At 41.2% G+C, this 22,119-nt stretch overlaps 1 protein-coding gene across 1 annotated transcript in view; it reads right to left on the bottom strand.

Moving 5' to 3' along the window:
* LOC306760030 (LHFPL tetraspan subfamily member 6 protein) overlaps positions 1-22,119 on the bottom strand; it is a 45,433-nt gene that overhangs the window by 21,594 nt on the left and 1,720 nt on the right. The window lies entirely within an intron of this gene.

Genomic DNA, 22,119 nt, shown 5'->3' with positions numbered 1-22,119 from the left:
TTCTCATGAGAGAACCCAGAGCAGAGGAAAATGAGGTGAACTGTCATGAAAAGAAAAGCAGAAAGCCTCCAGCAGCTGCTGCACCCCTGACAGGAAACTAAGCTGCTGAAGCAAGTGTCAAACAAAACAAATTGCTAAAGCCTTCTGACACATCGTACCGTCTGAGTTGTCATAACAAGAGTGGAAATTAAGTCGCCAAAGACAGGGGGATGCCAGGGGTAGATCATCAGAAATAATGCTGACTTTGACGGCGTTTTTGAGTTGCACATATGAGCGCGCTTACAAGACATCGGTTCAAATGAAAGAATCCATTTGTAATCAGCTCCTTCATCCAACACGGGTTTGAGATTCTTCTGTGCACCACGCTCAGTCTTTGTCACGGAGCCAAAGCTAAAATTGTCTCTCTCTCAGCAGGGAGCAGTGTGTTCTCTCTCCAAAGATGCCTTTTTTTTTTATTTTCTTTCAGAGGGCATGACAGACACATAAGCATGAACGGGACATGGGTGAGTCAATAAATATACTGAAGCAGAGCACTTTCATTTAGGAAGGAAGGCGCACTTTAAAGTTAAGCCTACGGGATCAAAAGAGAATAAAAGGAATAAAGAGGAATGTGTGCTGAGCGAAAACGCATTTCAACATTAAAAGAAACTGATATTGCACCCAGTAGCAACAATAAATTAAAAAAAACTATAGTGCTATCTATGTCATGTAAAGGAAGCCAATATCTAAACTGCACTGAATATGTTTAAATTAAAAGTATGAGTTCCAGTTTTGTTGAGAAAAATCTTTGGAAAATCTCTCTATAATGGTGTTCAAGTTGCAGAAAAAAACTTTTACTTACAGAAGAACTTAAAAACAAATAAAAATTTTAAAAAAGTATAAAAATGTAAAAATATGTATTTCAGTGGTAACTGTAACAAAGAACAAAGTATGTTTCTGTGGTATTTAGTAAAGATTTAAGGTAGACATTACTGCTGAGAGTAGCAGCAAAGGGATTAGTTACCCGGAGGGCACAGATGGTACTGAAATCCTTCGAGCCATTCTGAAAAGGTCACTCAACATACAGGAGTACCACCCACACCTACACAACTACCCACTGACTCTTACCAACAGACTCCTCCGTATCGCTTTCACTCTGACTTTTGGTCCCTCAACAATACTCCACAGTCATTCTTTTCAAGGGTGGAACAGAGAAGGGGACAGATTTGCCTTTAAAATGTCAAACAACAGTGGATTTCACTCAGAGCACAACTGATGAGATCTTGCCAAAGGCTGAATTCAACGAGAAGCGTGTGATGCTTCTCGAAGAAAGGATGGAGGAAAAGGACGTAAAAAAGGATGTAAGAGATGGAGATGAAGAAAGAGGCATGAAAAGACATCAGTTTTCAGCCAGAGAGAGAGAGATGAACTGTTGCACACTTGTTAATGCATTCTGAAGGCCATTTTTGACCCCTTCGATTCATATAAACTCTTTCATTTGTCTCTGTCAAGGCAGCTGTACTCATCTTGCCTTTGCTGTTTGAATTGAAGCATGGAGAATGCCCTGCACCTCCCCAGTCTTGTTTTGCTATACTGCTGTGTATGTTTACTTCCTGCTACCATACGGCCTCATCCTCCCCAGGCGCTGGCTCCTCCACATACACCATATGGCAAGGCCAATGAGGCAGGCTGCACGGTGCAGGGCGATATCTCCATCATGGATGCTTATTTTTTTCTATCATTTCCAATTATACTTCTGTTTCTCAAAAAACACAAATACGCACTATTTCATATGTAATATAACCAGATGAGCATGCAAGGATAACAAGGGTAAGACAGGCTTGCTCAGAAAAAGTTTGCAAATACACAACATCTTTGTAAATTAACACATTTTATCCAAAATCTCATTATGCTCTTATGACTTTTTATTAGATTTTACTGCTTTCTGAGTTGCTGAGCTTCATGTATTCCCTCATAAATGACGCTGAACAACTCAGACAGCACCGGCGACCTCTTTGCAAACCTACCAGCTCGCATGTGAAATTGCTTTATTTGGCTAGACAATGAACACTTGAGGGAAAATGTACATTATCATAAAAAGTTAATAGATCACTAAACAATTACAGAGCTATGAAACTTATCCACCCCTTCATTTTCCCCAAATGTGATGAGCCGAAGTGCTAAAAACTTTATTTCACACCTAAGCCAAAGAAAGAAGGACACAAAAAATCTGCTGTATGTTTTAACAAACACACTCTTCACTATATCTTCATAAAACCAATATAAAGCATCTACCGGCAGTGTTTTACACAATACTGAGTTGATGTATCTGTTGTGTCAAAATGACATACCATCATGACAAAAAGGCCACTATTCATTGATATATTGTTTAATATTGTATGAATGGAAGACATTGTATTTGTCACTTGTCTGCAGGAAGCTGTGAAGACCATTGCTGTAAAAGAGGCTGAATCGCTTCAACACATTGATGATGTCTGAAAGGGGCTTGGTGCTTGTCAGCCTTCTGAGACAACGCAAACACACTTTATGAAATGTGCACATTGCATCAGAAATGAAACAAGTGTCTCATAAAAGGTGAAACTTATATGGAAAAACATAGCAGCCTACTTTTTATTTGCCCTCTACTGAAACGTGATATTGCAGCACAGACGGCGCTGCCAGACAAAAACAAAGAAGTGTCTGGTTTAAGGTTATCATCACATTATTTGAAGGTTTAAGTCATCATTACAAGCCTTGTTCCTCTGCTACTATAGCTGGCAACCGATCAGTGAAAAATGGGGAGAATACCAGACAACGGGACTCCGTGGTCTTTATGCTCCTAAACCTGCAGAAAAACTCATTCATCTGAGCATTTTCCTGCTCATATTGTTCAAAGCTAAACAAGCCGACAGTAAATGCTTTATATTTTTCCCAGTTTGACTTTGAGTTGCAAATCTGGTGAAAGAGCTAATGTCAGCCAAGTCGACAGAGAGCTCATCCAGTCAGGTGCAGAGAGACTTTATAATGATATACATGAGTGAAGGCGCGCACTGTCAGTCAGCTCATGTACAGCGTGGTTGAAATTCTTGCCAGGCCACACTGAGCAAAGTGAAAGTCGCGGCTTGGCAGCAGAAGCAGGCCATTCATTCCAAAACACAGAAATTACAAGGTAGACTGCCACAATATTTTTGGTCAGTGCATGTTGGACTATTGGACTGGAAATGCTGCACGATCCCAGTGAGAACAACGACACGTTAACTTGCCCTTTGGCTTCTCCACAGTTAATACTTCCACACCCTTTAGTTCATTCTGACAAATAACTTTGTCCCATTTTGGCACCAGCAGCGTAACAATGAAACCAGGCTGCCAAAGGAAGCATAAAAAAAGAACGCTGCAAATAGAGGAACCCCACCCTGCTGGTCAGACAGGGATGTGGACTATGTGTTAGAACGGGAAGATGAAACATTTGCAGCCTGTAATTACACTTCATGCAGTCTCAGCTGGACACTCAGTTCAGCAGAAAAGGTGTTACTGCAGACATCATGGTAACAAGCCAATGAACTGATTACTTTTCTCATTATTACCAGACTTGTTCAATAGTCCACCTATGCGTCAAAGCAAAAAAAAAAGGAAAAAAAACCAGCAAAATCATGACTTTTTTAATGAATTCAGTCTGTCAGAGATTCTCCCGTGAGCGCTTACAGTTTGCGGTGTGAAGATGTGTGGTGTGATGGAGAGTCAGCACCACCCCTGACATCTGCGACAGATTGCATGTTGTAATGTGCCAGTGATAAATGTGTGAACACGAGGCGGTGCTGAATTTAACACGCTTTCCCTGTGGAACATGGACCTTTCATTGCATGTCTTATTACTGTCTCTTCCTCATGATGGCTTAATTGATCCTCATGAGCCAACAAATGAAAACCTGTCCCATCTTTCCAAAAAAAATATGATCCCCAAGAGGAAAGGAGGGAACCCAAACACCACAACAGTTTTAACCCAGCTTGCTCCTTGTTAAGCATTTAATTACAGAGCTACAAGGCACTGAGACCCTTGTAATATTGAGCAGTTGCTGGTCTATGAAGGAGGATGCAGTACTTTATCACCCAAGTTAATTTTCATTGGTATAAATGAGTTTTTCCACTGTATAGACAGGATAAAAATACAGCCACTGGTCTGATTGGCATCTCCTGCTGCCAGGGCTGCGGTGCGTGCTAAACTGCGCGCCTTCATGGATGACTTCAGAGGAGAAATGCAAAGCACGGAAGAACAGCACTCCTTTCTACCCACAGAGGTTGACCACGGCATATGTCGCTGCTTATTATTCCCCGTGTCTGCTTGTTTTCCACTATATTTATAGCAGGGAAAACTTGATTTAGATCTGCTCCATCTGGTGATTTGCTGTAGGGATGGGTGCCACATCTTCTCCTCTTCGGTGTTAACACCCCACCTCCCTCTGTTTCTGCTTACTGGCTTTTATTTAAAGAAGATGGTAAGTGAGATAGCAGGGCGTCGCTCCTCTCTCTCCGTCTTTCTTTCTGACACCAGCTGCTGCTGCACAGTTTATGATGCTGGCTGAGAGAAAATATGGAGGGAGGTTAAAAAAAAAAAGAAGAAAAAAATCCCTCCCACTTTCTCTGGTGGTATGTAAAGATTCCACAGGCGGCCTCCAGAGCCCCTTCCCTCCCCCAGCCTGAGATCCCATCAACCTTCAGCAGCCCCTGAAAAAAGGCAGAGGGAAAAGCAGCAGAGGTAAAGGAGCTAAGATCTGAGTCTTAGAGGAAGAAGGCGCATATTAAATACCTTTCCTTACCCTCTGACTTCAGTGTGTGAATCTGTTTACCTCAATATAAAAACATGCTGCAGGGTTTTTAAAAGTTAAAAATGTAGGTGTCAATTTCTTTCATGTCAACGCATTTCCGCAGGAAGCAGAGCTGCTCAACGGTGATACTGTGATCTAATAAAACATCTCCAAATGCGGGGATACAGGTAGCCACATCAAGAAAAAGACAGTTTTCTGTGCATCTCTGACCATTTTAGCTGCTCAGACACAACTCCATTTCCACTATAATTACATCTTAGAGCAGATTATAATACCTCTTAATGGGAGGAAGAGCCACTGCAATGGTCAGCTGGTAATGTGATTGTCCACCCATGATTGACACCCAGTTCAAATCTTACTTCAAATGGTCTTATTTCATTAGTCTCTAATGTATGCTGCACTCAGCGAGCTGGTGCAGAGAGAAGTGGAGGGAGATGAAGAAGGGATGGCTCAAGATGAGCTGCTATCTTAAATTTCCCATTTCATGGGGGTTTTTTTCTGCTGGGAAAAAAAAGTTCATTTCTAATCAGATGATCAGTCAGCATCTGGCTGCAGCGGAAAGAGGCTGTCGGAGTCTTTAACAGCGAGTGTTGAGGCACAGAGTTTGTTTAAGCTGTGTTTGGCTTCCACTAGAATGTAACAAACAGAGCTCTGCCTCCAGCAGCTTTGTTGGGGACAAGTCATTCATTTTGCCACAATTGCAAGACTTTCTGAGAGTACTTGCCAGAGTAAACAGCTCACCATAAGGCTGACTCTCTGTCTTTTGCTGTTCGGCTGATCTTTAATGGTCTGTACAAGTTTTGAGCGAGAAACAACAACAGGATGATGTGCAGTTTGCTCTCAAAATGCATAAATGCTTACAATCAGCTTCTTCAAGACTAAAAAAAATAAATAATAAAGTTAGAAATTCATAGATGGAAAGTTTTAGTGAATTGAGGTTAACTCCATGCAAATTGATGCAGCTGGTGCTTTCTTTCTTTTTGTTGGATTGAGAGCCACACAAAGCATTGAAAGCAGATTGCAAATACAGTTCATTGACTGTGTTGTGTGAAAAAAAATAAACAAATTACTTGCAAACAGTTCTTTGTCCTCTTTCAAGTCTTTGCTTAATGGTGAGCAAACACACCGACGGAAGCATCTTCAACTCCTTCACCGTGTGTCTCTGGCTGTTTGCTCAACATGACAATATGAATAAATATTACATTTACATGAAGAAAACAAAATAACTAAATGTTGTTTTCTGGAAAGGTGCGTGTGTGAGGGGTGAGAGGTTTCCAAGAGGCAGAGATGCTAACAGGAAAATGCACAATCAACCCAGATACCAGAGCTTCCAGTGCCATTTGCTCACTGTTACTGGCTCAATGTGTGAGCACGGTCATGCTTACTTGTTTCTTCTGGAGAAGGCTCCCTGCAGGGAAAAAGACCATCTTCTCTGATTTTCACATCCATGCTGACCAAGAGAGTGCGGGGGAACAGACAGGCCCCTGGTGACCGGATGAAAGCTTAAGGGTTCAGCATCCCCTCATAACTCTGCATATGCAAGCACACCAGGACGTGCATGAAACTGGTTTCTGCTTGTGGCTTGTCTTCAAGACGAATGAGGCAGTGGCAATGGGCCTAGGGCCCCTGGGCTCCCTGTAGGTACATCACCATTAAGGCTGGTAGATTAGCTTTGGATCACAGTTGACACGCCACAACAGAAAGCAATTGGCTGGTGGAGAGTGGAGTGTTCGTCTATGTCGCCGAGTTGAGCGGCCACTATTTAATTCACTGGAGAAGTGTATAACTGTTCCGTTCAGTATTACGACAGATATATTTATACATTTCTGGTAAAAAAAAAATAAAATCTGTTATTCAACAAACAATGCAAATCTAATAATTTATACCATATGATGAGGATTTTATCATGTTCAGAACCCTGGACAACAAGAAATCCAATGCCACTATTGTCCTATTCAAATGAGGCCCCAATAAATGTATTTATCAATACTTATCAGGAAATACTCACATTAAGGTTTAAGATTGCCATTTCTGCTGTTTTCCATTAGTAGATAATGATAACAGATTCTTTTCCCTTGTGTTTTATTTCATCAGCAAGAGCCCACATTAGCAGCTGCTCAACTGACAGCAGCCCCATTTTCACCATGTTCCCTTCACCACCCCCACCCATTACTTCTCCCCTTAAGATATACAGCCGACCATATACATGCCAATGAATCACAGTGCTGCTTTGCACACATCACGTTGTCCTTGGTTAGGTGTTACTTCTCAAGCTCAAGGTCTAACAAAGGGGTAATTATCGTAAGGGGTTGAGACTGGGGAGGATGTCAGAGGATGTTGTGTTAAGCCAAGGTGTGAATGGTGCTCTTTAATTGCCAGACAAATGGTGCAGGTTCAGTCATTTGGTGCATTTTTAAAGACAAACGGGAAAGGTCATTGGCTGGGTATTGGAAAGAAATCAGTGGAGAATGCAGATTATGATGTTTAGAAATGAAAGAGTGGACATTTAAACATAAAAACTCAAATGTTGCACATGAAGTGTTGAATAAATGGTGTGTTGAAAGCACAGGAGATGACGGAGACATCTTGTTACAGACTGCTGTCACAAACCTGGGCTTGGTATCGACTGATGTTCGTCTCCACCCTCTGTTTTTGTTTCCTAACTTCTGTTTGCCTCCTGTGTGAGTAGCCACAGGGCTCACCAAGAGGGGGTAGAGTAAAAGCAAAGTAGCTCAGAGCAAGGACGCCGGTGAGCTCCCAGCTGACAGATCTGAGCTTTGATCATGATTACAGATTGCCGTGGTTTAGGGCAGGTGTCTTCCTGACTCAGCAACACCCTGCTGAGAGCCTATCAATAAGCAGCAGCAAGAATGACTGTTTGAATGCTTTGCCTTCAGTGACAAAAAAAAATAAATAAAATACTTTAAGCATTTTCAAACCTGTGACAACTCCCTTCATGCTGTCTTCTTTGAATTGTTTGGTTCAGAAGCCTGAAGGAAAAACATTGTTTAAAAAAAAACAAAACACAGAAGCCGCCAACATTTAAGAGAGATTAGCTTTTATTTCTAATAAGAAAATCATACGTTTTTCAGAACCACACCCCAGTTAGTTAATCCCTTTCATGTTTGCATGTCTTAAATGAAACCACAGCCTTTTTTTTACTTTTATGCTTTGTAGACTAGCATCAGATTTCACAGATGAAAAGACACACTGCCTACACATATGTATAAAAAAAATCAATTGTAAAACTCCAGTGCCTTTTTCATTTGAAGTTTGCAGTGGTGTATGTGTAATCTAAATGTGTCTCTTCAAACTGAATGTACACCACCAGGGGAAATCTCCACGCACCAGCTGCCAGTAGCCAGCCCACAACTGCCAAGCAAAAAGTACTCTGCTCCTCTGAAGTCTTTCACAGAGAGAGGCACAGACAACAAAGCTGTGGAATGAGCTGTAACCATACATTTGCCATCTTTCCTTGGCATCTGCTTTCTTTAAGTGTAATGGATAGAGAAGGGGGGCAAGGACTGGGATATTTGAAGGAGCTGCATGCGGAAAAGCTCCAAACTGGTGCAAACATGATTCTTTCAAATACTAAGTTGTCAGATTTGATTAAAAATGTTTTTTTCTACAGTTTTTTCATTTCTGATTAAAATGCATAGTTTCATTTCTGACTTTAGAATAAAAAGAGTCATATTAATACTTAGCTGCAAACTTGAACAGGAGAAAGCAAAGAGAAACTTAATGCTGTTTTAACAGACAACACTTTTCTACTTCAGATCCTTTTCCGTAAATTTCTAGCAGAAATTCAGAGTTTTGGCGTTAAATAGGGTATTTGGCGGCAAAGTTTTAAAAGAAGAGATTTTCAGTAGGGTGAGCAACTATATCAGGTTCCTCAACAAGACACACTTTCAAGCCAATCAGCTTTCATCATAAGTTGCTCTTGCAGTGCAGCCTCGTTTAAATATTTGTCTAATCATACAGTAAACATTTGGCATTATCGATAATAAAATCACACTCATATCCAGGAGGAGGTTTCCAGCAAACATCAGCAGCAAGAGAACACTTTTAAGCAGCTTTAAACGTCTAACTCATCTCAGCTGCATTGTCTGAAAGCAGATGCTAAATTATTGCAGAGCTCCAGACACAATGGAGGCAGGAGAACATGATGCTGAGATAATAATGGATATTTAGTCTCCAAAACTCAGCAGGGCATTGCTCGGCCTCTTTATTCAGCACATAGCTGCTGCTGCTTTTTATTGACATTTTGTGCAAGCAGCTGGAGTCAGTTTACCAGATGTCTCTCAGAATAACCTTGACGTCAGTGCCGTGCATGGATGATATTCAGTAAAAACTACAAAGTGACTGATGTCAAACTTTCCTACCTCTATTAAACCATCACCTCCATTTCACTGTGGAGAGTTTGTGCAGTTACAGAGGCAGAAAAAAAAGCAATATTTCTAAACCAGTTAACCCTGAGAGTGTAGATATCGAGCAGGCAATCAAAACAGTACAAACCTACACTTTGTCCACTCTGCTACCGTGCAGACTGTGACTGACAGTATGCACGGTGTTATCAGTAGGACAGAGCACCAGTGACTTCTCAGCCTTTATTATCTCCTTTTTTGCACATGACGAGCTATTTGGCATCTGTCATGAGTGAGGCTGAGTGCTCAAACCCACACTCTGGCCGGCCGCCTGCTCTCTGTGGTTATCTTCAAATGTCAGGTGGTGAAGCGCATCACGGTCAGTCAGAAACATGTTGAGCAGAACGGCTTTGGGGGATTTCACATCCTGATCCTGCAGCTCATAGAGATTCAGTAATGTTAGGAAAAATAACACTGACTTCTAACCTGTTATCCCTTTGTTGGAGCCGTTCAGCCAGTTACAGATTCAGTGGATTGTTGTTATGACAAGAAATTTGGTTGAATCTGCTTTTATTTGTGCAATCTCTCAATGAAAAAAAATCACTTCAAATGCGTAGTTTATGAATGAACTAAATTCATTTTAAGATGCTATTCTAAGAATTTCCTTATGAAAGCCATGTCTTTGCTTTTGCAGCATTTACGGGTTTCTTCCAGCAGCGGCAGGAAGCAGAAGGAAGCAGGAGAAGGAGTTGCCTTGGAGGGGAATTCAAACAAAGGGCTGGCATTAGAGTATCAGGACAGTCATGACACTGACACATTCGGTAATGATCAACTCTTAGTTGGCGGTGCAGAACATAAAGAGATGTGAATGATATCACTGGCAGTGCAGTGATATGGTTTAGCTCCCAGGGGCTTGGCTCCACATATAATCACTCTATAATTGGAAATCCTACTTTCTGCTCCAGTCTAACAGGTGACACCCTCCCTTTTAGTTGTCTCTGCTAAAACTCTTTTGCTTTCTCCCCAATTTGCCCTTGTGGTTTCCAGTTGAATTAGAAGAGACACTGGTGTTTGGAGTCCATGACAAGGGCTACATGTTTCATTTACAAAAACAAACAAAAAAATCAATATTTTGTGCCGCAGTTGGATACTCGAACTGCTCAGACATCGCCAGAAATAAATAAATATGATCCTATTTTCACTTTTGAATGGATTGAGATTACTTCATTTTGTGAGGCTTTATTCAAAATGAAAGCCACAAAACAGAGCAGACAAATGACGGCGGTCAGTGTTTGCATTATCTTGGAGCTATTCAGTGAAGATTGGTGTTTTCATTATGTTGGCGAGACTATAAAGGGCGAAAATAACTTATATGCAATCATTTCGATTCATCCCAACCATCTCCCGCAAGAGGCAACAACTTATGAGCCATCTCGAGCAATAGCTGGGAAGTGTGATTAAAAAGCCCCGAGTTCAGCCTCAGCATGAATTTAAATCACACCCAGGAAAACTTCCTGCAATATTTTGAAGTAACCAGGACCAAGTTGCCATGGTTGTGGGGAAATGTACGATGTCAAGCCTTGGAGCACAACACCAGGGGGAATCACAATGAGTCCAAACCCAGAAAGAGAGCAGAGAGCAAAGTAATTCAGTTGAGAATGACTTTGAGAAAAGAGCGCCTTTGTTCCCAGGTTCCCTCTGAAAACTCTCAGCTTTCACTTTTTACTTCTACTTATTTTCTGTGGCATTTTGTTTCTGTTCAGCAAAAGATCCAGCATATGCACACAAAAAGCAAGAGGTAAGTGAACACTTGAGAGAGAAAATGTGACTAACAGTAGGAAAGCACATGAAAGTGGCAGAGGGTGAAGCAGGCAATGAGGACTGCCCTTAAAACAGGTGACGAATATGATAAGATATCAGTACTGATATCCATATCTGCCACCAACTGGGCAGCTATTAGCATCGTGCATCTCAAACTTTAGCCTCTAATACCAAGCGCTTTACACTAATGATAGTTTCTGCATGGCATCGTCTATAATTGCTCCATTAGAGTTGTTTTTCCACACCAGTCTCATATGGCCACTCGATCTTGCTGATCTTCAGAAGCACATACAAATATGGGTATAGTAGTCCTTTGTCCTGTTTATAGTCTTGTCTAGCCTTCACTGAGAAGAAGCTTACTTTGTGCATTCCAGAAATCTTAAGTTATGCTTACACAAGACTGTATTTATGCCTAAGTGCCTCAAAATACAAGCAACCACTAAGTCATATGGTAAACTGAATGAGTGTCCTATCTTAGGGCCTCCTATTCCAGGCAGTTTTGCAGCCTTCTTGTCTGTTAGTTTGACAGGATACATGTTGGACTTGTAGCATTTCAGTGCTGGGTTTTGTTTATGTCCTGCTGCTGAATCATTTTCTCTCATGAGTTCACCTACAGGCTAGTCGACGTGGTGCCGTTTAAGGCTGGAAAACAGTCGGCCTGACAGGAGGGTAAAAAGAAACTTTTAACTATCAATAAGATAGCAGAGTTTCTTTTTCTTTTTCTTTTTTTTTTTTTTCAAATCTTAAAGCAAATCGTGTCTTGACCTGCAAGCTGCCCCCAGCCACCACAAGACTCCAGGAATTTCTCTGAATGTTGATCTTCTCTGCCGTCTCTTCTCGGGGTATGCACCCCCTGCTGCTCTGGAAACCAGATCCTATGGGAAAAGCCCACCCAACTGCTGCTGACCGACTGGAATGAGAGCCTGGGAAGCAAAGCAAAACTAACTTCCACCCAAACGCTGAAAACTCCCCCAGTCTACAGCCATGAGCCAAGAAATTATAATTGCTCTCCAGCTTGGGCCACCCTCACAGAAACTGATGCATACACACTTTTATTTTCCCTAAGACATAATTTCATGCAGCACATTTGCAGGGTTGTCACTTCCTGATAATGATGAGAGTGACACTGTGCTTATTACTACGCCAAGGTGCCTTTGGTAGCTTTTTGCTGCACGACTTCAAAAAAACGCCCACAATGCAAATTTCCTTTTTCAGAATCATTCTTATTTGTATTGATCACCAAATGCACGACCACTCAGTCCCTTGGGGGGAGCTGTCCGTTTTAATTTACATGAGATGAATTTGTAATGAGAAAACTCTTTTAGTTTGCTATCATTCAAATCACGAAATAAATACAGATGGGAGTATGTTTATAAAAAAAAAACCAAAAAAAAAAACTCTAGTTTTAAACTTGCAGTGGGGTTGGGTGTTGGGCACCAGAATATATTTACCCTGAATTCCCAGCATTCCTTGAGGCAGACAGGAAAGGCAGATGCAAGCCTCAGCAGACAAGCCATTAATACAGTCAGCCACATGTAGTCCTGTTCATAAGGACTCTTGAAAACACAGCCAGATATATGAAGCAACATATTCACACTTGAGAAGAGCACATGGATAAAACTACCATTACCAGGTAATCAAAAAACAGCTGGCACAACATCTGTGGACAGGTGACTTGCATCCACCTCTGATCTGTTTCACTCCTTCCTCACCTGGCCCCGGTGTCGAGCAGAACGCCGACAAACGACTGCGTGACCTCTCCCACAGCTGTAAACTGATCTAATTCTCCCTGTGACAGCGGCGGCTCACACATTACCATGAGAGCTCTGCCTCTCAGTGCAGCTCTAAAAGCTATTCTTGGACTTTCAGGAACAAGACGCAGGAGATTACTGGCCATTGTGAGCAAAGTTTACTGAAACTTTCACAACTTAAAAGAGAAACTGACTAATTCCTGTGTGGGTGTTTGTGCTGCTGCTTTAAATGGGGAAAGTTTGCAACCAAAAGTGCGTACTAGTATGTGAAAGCATATGAGGGAAAGAAACTAAAGACAGAAAAAGACTTAGGAAGAAAATTGACTTCTCTTTAGTCTATGCTACCCTTTTTAGTTGTGGATCTGCCTCCCTATATCCAGTCCAGATTCTATTTTCTCACTGTCCTGCCATCTGAACTACCAGAGGGCAGCACAAAGGAAGTATTGACCCCACATTCCCCTCACTAGAAAGAACAGGATAATTAACTGTAGTGTCAAAGGCATGGTGCCTCTGAGACTGTAAAACCGGGTATGAATACTGAGCAAACTACTTTATCCCACAGGATTCTGCGCCAATCCATACTTACACATTTATTCAGCCAACTCGTGGCCTCTGACTTCCTGAGAGATATCTAACAGGTCAGATGTGGGCTTCTCCATTATGCTCTTTATCCCTCATTGGACACAACATGTGATGATAGAGGTATCTTTTCTTCCCCTTTTGTTCTCTATTTGTGTACAAGGAGTTTGCTCTTGCACCTGTATGTGACTACAGTATGACTCACTGTAGGTTTAGGCTCAAGCAGTAACATTGAACATGCCCTCCACAATGTGTGTCACCTGTGATACAGGGGGAGTGGAGCCTCCACCATCTGTTAAGCATCTGTCTGGGTGGTGATTCAGCCATTCGCACATATTCACAGGTTTAGGCGCCGATTACAAAGACGTGATATGTGTTAACAACTACTTTGAAGTTTGCTGGGTCCTTCCTGTTAAAGTCAAGCAGGAAACCCCTGAAAACAAACTTTTCAGACACAAACAAGGTTTAAATGCATAGGAGTTAGATCCCTGATGAGTCGTGCCTTTGCTACGGCTCAAACTGAGACGCTGACTGGATTTCCATTCATTTTTTTATTCTCTGACTCTAGCAAAACTTTAATCTGATTAAATCAAATGTTTAGTTTAGCCTGCAAACTAATGACATTTCCATCAGTTTCATTTTATGCTGTTTGTTGTTAATGACACGTACATTACTGAAAGACAGGAAAGCATTTTGGCGATGAAACTGTGATCAGACTGACTTGAAACTGAGTCTGAGCACAGCTGTGACCCTGTAAAATCCTTTTACGCATGAGGAATGTTACATTATCAGCCTCACTGATCTGTTTAAAGTGATATAATTCAGACATTGGTCACTATTACGTTACAGTCCCAAAGTGCACGTATTATTTGCCCTTTGTGTGAGGATAGACAGTACCGGTACATCAAGGTAGGTATAATGGGGTACCGGTAATTGTCATAGTGTTCTTATAGATGTCATATATATATTTAACAGCACCTAGATGACAGCACCTCTCAGTAGGTCATGCACACTGTGGTTGTACAAAATACAATGGATAGATGGATGGATGCTTTCTAACATGTCTATGCTTATTTGTTGTTGTAAATAATGGACTGGCTTCTTACTTATGAAGATTTAATGTAATTACAGTAACAAGCTGTTATCCGAGAAAAAAACATGACCTTCCACTTTATGTGGCAAACTTTAAGGAAATGCTTTTCCTGGAGAAAATAAAGCTAAAGCCACTCTTACTGTGCACGTCTACCTATTAACACAAGGCAAGGCGTGTTTATTTGTATAGCAAGTTTCATGTAAAAAACAATTCAAAGTGCTTTACATAAAAACAACAAAGATCACAATAAACAATAAGTTCGATTAAGATGATTAAAAGCAAGCTCAGTTACAACTAACTTAAAACTGCATCTCAGCTCTGCTAAAACAGTCTGACAAACTCCGCTCATATCAGATTAATCAGAAGAAATGCATGTCTGAAAGATTTGTATTGATTAACTAAATGTTGGAAATAAATAAGAAATTCTTCATCTCAGTTTTCAAAAACCCCAATCAAATAGCTTATTGTGTCCAACAAACAGGCTGCACCCTAAAAACATTTAATCAGAAGTGAAAAAAAAAGCTTTCAGGAAAGCAGCCGTGCTGTTTGATAAATGTGTTTTAAAATGACACTAAAATTGCTGTTGAATTATTTTTTTGTGCACCAACAAGTCATTTGTTCATTTAATGGTTTAAAACACAAGTAAATTAATTTCTTAAACTCAGTAATTCCTTTAACTGGGAGCTCCCCTGTTCCCTCTTCTCTGTTTTTACAGCTGCATGAACGCCAGGACCGACTGCAGACACACCAAACACATTTTTCTCCAACAGTTTTGTTCCCACTGATAAAAAAACAATCCGACATGCAGCACGTCTGCTGCTATACCAGCAAAATCAATGAATAACAGGGGGTAGGCTGAAATAACCCTTCTGTCTCTATCCTTTGGTTCCCCCAACTTCCTGTTTGACAAAACTAAATCCCTGTTGATGCTGGGCTTACCGCCCTTTTCTCTCTCTTACTGTCTCCCTCTCTTTCTTTCTCTTTTTTACATTTGCTCCCAAGTCCCAAGTCTGCTCTTCGGGTTACCATAGGTCCTGGCCTCATCTAATTCTTTTCTGCTTGCGACATACAGCCAAGAGTACAGTGACTGAGGTGGAGAGGAGGGTCAGATATGGAGGAAAAGAGGGAAAGGACAAAAATTGGTGGAGAGAAATGTGAGAAAGATGAAACAAACCTGAAAGAAAAAGAGTTGAAGACTGGTAACCCTAAAGAGAAAATGAAGAAAGTCTGAGTTCATCCAGAATAAGAGTGAGGATTGACTAAGAATAAGCTGCTTCTAGCCACAGGCTACGTTTCACGGCTCTCTGACTCCAAACACACTTGTGGTCACGTCGGTGGGGGTTTGAGGGAACTGTACGTTGAGAAAAAATGGCTGCTGGGCTGAACGAGCGTATTACAGTGTAGAGTGGTCTGTACTTTAGGTGATCAATCAACCCACAGGAAGAGACATCCACTTTATAACCATTAGAGACCGGAAACGTAAGCAATGAAGAGCAGAGAGTGTTCCAAACACCATTACACAAGCCTCTTGTCCACAGTGAAAAGTCCCGGCTTCCTCCTCTTAAACATATGGGCCGCTGTGATCTCATTAGTTTTATGCAATACCTGCATGGCGTTTGAGAGACAGTGCAGTTCATCATCATCCCGGTAAAATGGCAGACACATGAGGAGGAAGGAATACGGATAAGTTTTGGATGTAAAAAAGGATAACGCCCCACGTCAGGAACTATTTACCCGCCGCCTCAGAAATGTCTCGGGATGCGACGCCATTAAAACACTGAATGTCAGGAGACACTGTTCCAGACGGAGAGATGAGCTCTTCATCCTGAAGCCTTTCACATATGGATGTGATTTCATTTCATTGTACCTCTTGAAAATAAGTGCTGCTGGTGAAGAGAGGAGTGGAAGCACACATTCTGGGACTGGGTGGGATCCAGCTGGCAGGAGCTCACAAAGCCAACACAAGGACAAAGCTCCTAGCTGTGCTGGTATGACTGAAACAGGACAACACAAGATGCTGCCAAATAGCCCTTGGCAACATTATGTATGCCATAAACACCGCCCATCTGTAATTTATATGCATGTCTTTATATATTTATCACTCATGTTCATGCCCTTGATATACCCTTTGAGCCACAGAGGAGGTGTGGACAGATGTGGGGAAGTTAATTTCATCTGGCCTCAGCGGCACATGACCGGAGTGTTGCGTGTTACATGTTGAGTGTGATAGGTCACCTTTAGAAACAGAAGAGCTACTCAAGGAAGTAGTGGACTGAAAACGGTGTCAAACTTAAGTGCAACATAGAGTAATTCACTTACACCCTCCGGGCAGCTTAATATTGTCAACTTGCTGACAAACGGCACGAGTCAGGGCAAATGGGTAGCTGGCACAGGGGTGTAAACGCAGCCAATCAACCCGAAAACGAAAATGGAGAAGCTTTCCCAGAAGGAAACACAGCCAATTATTTGATATTTCAGATCGACTGCAGCTTCAGCGGAGGCAGTGTTGGAAGTATTCAACCAGAGCTGCCAACAAATCTGTGCAAACTGTGGAGGTAAGAGCCAAAATGTGACATTGTTCCCCCCGACAAACACACACTCTCTGCTTCTAAAACACCACCATAGCTTGCTTTTAATAAAACTATACGAAATTCTCTTTTTTTTTTTTCAATCAGGGGAAACTTTAAACTTCATGTAGTTCAACTTTGAAAAGATAAAAAAACAAGCTGAAACTGTGCAAGTGGCCAAGATAAATGTATGCAAAATAAGTTATAAGTTTGTCATTTCACAGGGGAGAAAAGACGCAAGAGGAAGCCAACATTTTTCTGATCTCATTTCATCAAAGAACTGTCAGCACTCTTGTCTAATATTTAATGTAATAGACATTAAACGCTTCTAATCAATAATTGATGCTCATCCGGCAGTGATGGCATTGAGTTTTCCTTCACAAACTGTGAGGATTTCTCTGTTCTTGAACAATCTCACACCAAATTAGACTCGAGTCTCCACTGACCTTATCATGGTTATATATACAAAAAAAAAAAAAGCTGTGTTGGGCTATTTCAAACATGTCTTACATCCCTGGGGGGACCAGACACCTCATAAGTCTGCACCTCCTCTGAAACAGCAGCAGCTCATAAGAAGTCCTCTGCATGTAGCGCACACACTGTCCCAACCAACTCCCAGAAAAAAGGCCGAGCGCAGCCACCATGCATCATTGTGTTTGTCTTGTTATTTCACCTTCGGTTTTGAGGACTCAGCAGCTGAAAATATTTTCAATAAAATACAGCTCACACCCTGCAGCTGAGAGAAGCCATATCGCCTGACATTTTTATCAAGAGCTAAAATGATTTCAGTCACGGTGACATTCTCTGCAGGTCAAAACAATATTTTCAGATATTTCAGGCATGTTTTGGAACGATGTTTTATCCCTGCTTCTCCTAATGTGACCAGTAATGTTCAACTGACCTCTTATTTTCTTTTTTATTCACTGTCTCTAAAGGCAAGTGACTTTCTGAGGCAACAACAAACTAGTACAGTGTATCTTTATCTAAATTCCAACCTGTTATTGTGAATTTATTATTCTACGACAAAGGCATTTCTGAAATGCTGCTGTGCTTTAGCTGGTGAAAACAGATTCTTTTGCCTTAATAGTTCTCATGAGAGGAACACTATTAAGCCCTTTGTTATTTCTGCAAACAATGTGCCAAAGTTTCATACCAGGTATGATGAAAAATGGGTCACACTTCTCCCCTCTTGGCATTTTTACATTATTCTCCTGCCAGTTCCAAAGTGGTTTGGAGATTTCATTTTTAAGCTATCCTTCGGTTTGGCATGTAGTTATATCACAAGTCTGCAGCATTAATCCCCTAAAGCCAGTCACACAGTGAGTGAATTAAGACGGTCTCGGGCAAGGTTTGGAGATCTGAGACAAGACCCCGATGTCAGAGCCAATTCAGAGCACATGCTTGTCTGAGAGGCGGTCTCCACTATTAGAACGGCAGCATTTAAACAAAGTTCTTCGACTCACATTTTCGGAGAAAGAAGTGAAAAATAAAAGAGTTTTGAACGATACTGAAAGAAAAAACTGAAGGGATGATAGAAAACCCAGCAGAAAATTAAGACACTTGATGGAATATTTTTATGTTTATGATGATGGTTTCACATAAGTAATAGTCTCCAGTTTTCTTAACCTTTTGAGCCATGTCCCTTATTTCTTATGTCTGCTCTAAAACTGCATACCCATAATTTTATGAATTTATCTCTGAAGTCACAAGTTCTATTTGAAGAGTTTTTGAGTTATAGTCAAAGCAAAGACTTGTGAGATTTGTTGAGGAGTGTAACTATCAGAGTATGGGTTACTGGTGAAGGATAAATTTAGATGGTATATAGTAAAAATAAAAAGGTTTCAGACTTGCCTATAAAAAAAAAAAAAAAAACACCTAAAAAACATTGAGGATCTGTTGGAAACAATACAAACGGAGCTCTAACTCTCCACCAAATGAGCACAATGTGGAACCATTATCTCTGCAAAGGCCAACTCTGATAAAATGATGCTGAAAATATAAATAAAAGAAGGTTTAGTAAAAAAAAAAAAACAGTTCAGGCAAGGTCTCAAAAATGGACGTTTAGGCTTGGTTTGGCACTACGTACTCCCCCAACTGAGGCACCTCAGGTTTTACAAAGTTATGGGGCATTTATAATACCTCTCCTGATTATCCATAAACACATTTAATAACTTTCATCATATAGATTAGGTGTCTCTTATTGTCTCTTTCTTAGCACACAGTTTACACAAACTCTGACAGCTGTAATCCAGTTCTGTTTCTGTAACTCCGACTTCATCACTGTGATTTGTTTTTCTGAGATAATCATGCAAAAACCCCTCAGATCAGGTGTCTCACTTATAGGCGTCCATGCCTATCAGAGGTATTCTAGATACTCAAAGCAAACAAACAAAAAGAGCCGCCTATAAAACGGCATATGCACAAGACATTAGACACTGACGTAGCATCAGGCTTCCAGCACAAGTTTAATAACTGAAATCCTGTTAAAGTTACACCCAGCATAATGATGTCCAGGAGTGAAACGTCCAAATAACAACTCATACATGGACACACATGTATAATTCAGAGGCAGGTTATTGAACTGAAGAGAAAAACAAAGTTTAGAAAAAAAAAAAGGAAAAGTACACAGAGTGTCTAAGTGGTTCAATAGCTTTCTTCCTGCTGTGTGTAATTCTGCTCGAAGCATCCACAGAGACAATGCAAACCTCTGCAGGAGGGGGTGAGGGACAAAATCCCTGACAACCAAACCCAAGTCAAGAATCTTTAAATGTCTGAACCGCTCATCTGTGCCACACTTGTTCTCGTCTTTGCATAACTAAAACAAGAAATAACAGCAAAGGTGGTTGTTTAATAGCGAAGGCATAAAGCTTTCAGACCTTTGATTTATGAGCCAGAACTATTTCAAACTGAGTCTCAAATTCTCCGTTGTGGAGAAAATCTGCTGCCATTAGCAATTAAGCAGCTCTGGAGCGGCGCTGCCTTCAGCGAGCTGGGAAGAAAACGGTGACAAACAACTACAAATAGTTACTGTGAACGGTTTTTGTGTAGGGGCAGCAGCTAATGAGATGAAGCATTGATAAGTCCTTTCACCTCTAATCTGTTTCATGGGAGTGAGATAAATTACTAGAATATGTGAAGTTGATATATTTAATTTGTGGCAGCCCACAGGGTCGGCCCTCTCTGGCAAAATGCTCTTCATTAAAGGTCTACAACAAGATCAGAGAAAACATGAGAGGAGCATGCAAGTAGCATCAGACGCTAAAGCACGAGACTCACTTCGGTGTCGCTGTTCATCACATTTACTTCCTCGCCCTGTTCCTGCTAATTGCTGAGATTTAATCACACTTCTCAGCCCCCGTTCCAGCCGTTTCCCTGCAGATCTTTTTTTTTCCTTCTTCTCAGCCAGATTCTCCTTTGATAAGAAGTCAATACCAAATGCCTAAATCATCAGGTACATTTTTCTTCCCTCCCTAAATTTCCCCTGCCTGCCTGGATATTTTGACACTGTTTATAAGTAACTGAAGACAATACATGCAACAGCCCTCTGAGCTTCTCCGTCGTGTCACTTCCAATTAGCTCTTCTGAGACATCTCTGCCCTTTGCCTCACCAGCATTTCAGATGAAAAGATCTGAGCGGCGTCTCTAGCATTGTACACTGCCTTTCTTCACTCTCCCACCATGTAAATTCATGCATGTCTGGATTTGTGAGTCTGCAAAAGGAGAAATGGCGAGAAAGACAGGCAGGAATTTCTTTAATCCTATAACCAAAAATAGCAGCTTGCTGTAACGCAGCATTTATTCGGGAGCTGCAAGCTTAAAAGGAGCTTTCCATATATAAAAGTGTAGATTTCTCCAGAAACCCAACAAATCTTCACCTTATTCATCCTCCACATTAAACATCATTAATACTGATGTTCCTGAGAAGCTAAGCCTTTTAGAACGAGGACATTGAGTGTTATGGTGGTCCTGTGTAGATTTATCCTTCTGGAAAAACCTGGCAGCTTCGTCAAATCTGCTCGCAACCTGCTGTTTTCTGTCACATCACTTTTTAAATCCAAACTGAAGTGACGGGGGATTGCGAAGAGCTGCGTGGTGAGCCACAGAATGTGAGCAAACATTTTTTGGGGAGTTAATGAGAGGACTGGAGCGCCACAGCTTCTTAAACTGGGGCAAAGAAATTTGCAGCTTCATTGGAAGCCTTCCCTCAGACCTCATGTCCCGGGAGTGCACATGTGCAAAAACAACAGTACACATAAACAAAGCTGCTGCTGCTGCTGCTGAGCTGAACTGGGTCTATTTACTGCAATTAAACAAACAAACAAAAAGATACTTTCTGCAGTGTGGACAAGATCCTGCTTCTGCAAAGAGGATCAGAGCGGGTTTCTTTTCAACTCTGAGGGCTGCATTCTGCATCAAGCACAAAGCTCAGGATTTGAGCTCATCTGTACCCCCATGATTTTCCATGACTTCACCTAAATACAGCCAAAAGATATGAACGAATGCCAAATGTCTACTGCACATGGGCAAAAATACCATGCAGTCTAAAACACAGGAAAGGGCTATAAAACTCAGACCTGTTTTAAAAGATTTTTTTTTCTCCATCAAATTAAATGTTCCACCACATTTACAACATGAAAACACATTCCAAGCCTTGGCAAAAGGGACCAAAGCCATACACAGCCAACAGCATCAACACAAGCAGGACAAAATGTTGCAAACATCAACAGGACTTGGTGTGAAATGAACAGTCCAAGGGATGTGCAACCGTAAGTGATGCTTTGAACCTTAACATAAAACTGTAAAAAGATTCGACTAAAGGAGGGACAGCTTATTGAGAGACATTTGCAGGAGAGAGCTCTGAGGAAACCACAGCTTTTCTGGGCAGAAAGCAGGACCATCGGCCAAGAAAAGCGCCGTGATATTTGTTCTTCTTCCTTTCCTCACCAATGGGATTTTTTTTCTCTTTTTTTTTTCTTCAAAGAGAAGTTAATTACAGCCATTAAACCCTTCATAATCTCTATAATCATTTCTACCACAGGATTTATTAAGAATTTGCAGTCTTGAATAAAAAGTAAACTGTGATGAGGAGGTGATCTGACTGCTAAAAAAAAAACTAATTACAGCAACCCAGGATCCACACTGC

Source organism: Telmatherina bonti (assembly GCF_933228915.1).
Source record: "Telmatherina bonti genome assembly, chromosome: 9".
Classification (NCBI taxonomy): domain Eukaryota; kingdom Metazoa; phylum Chordata; class Actinopteri; order Atheriniformes; family Telmatherinidae; genus Telmatherina; species Telmatherina bonti.
The sequence above is the reverse complement of the archived record's forward strand: the minus strand, read 5'-3'. Positions and strand labels throughout refer to the sequence as shown.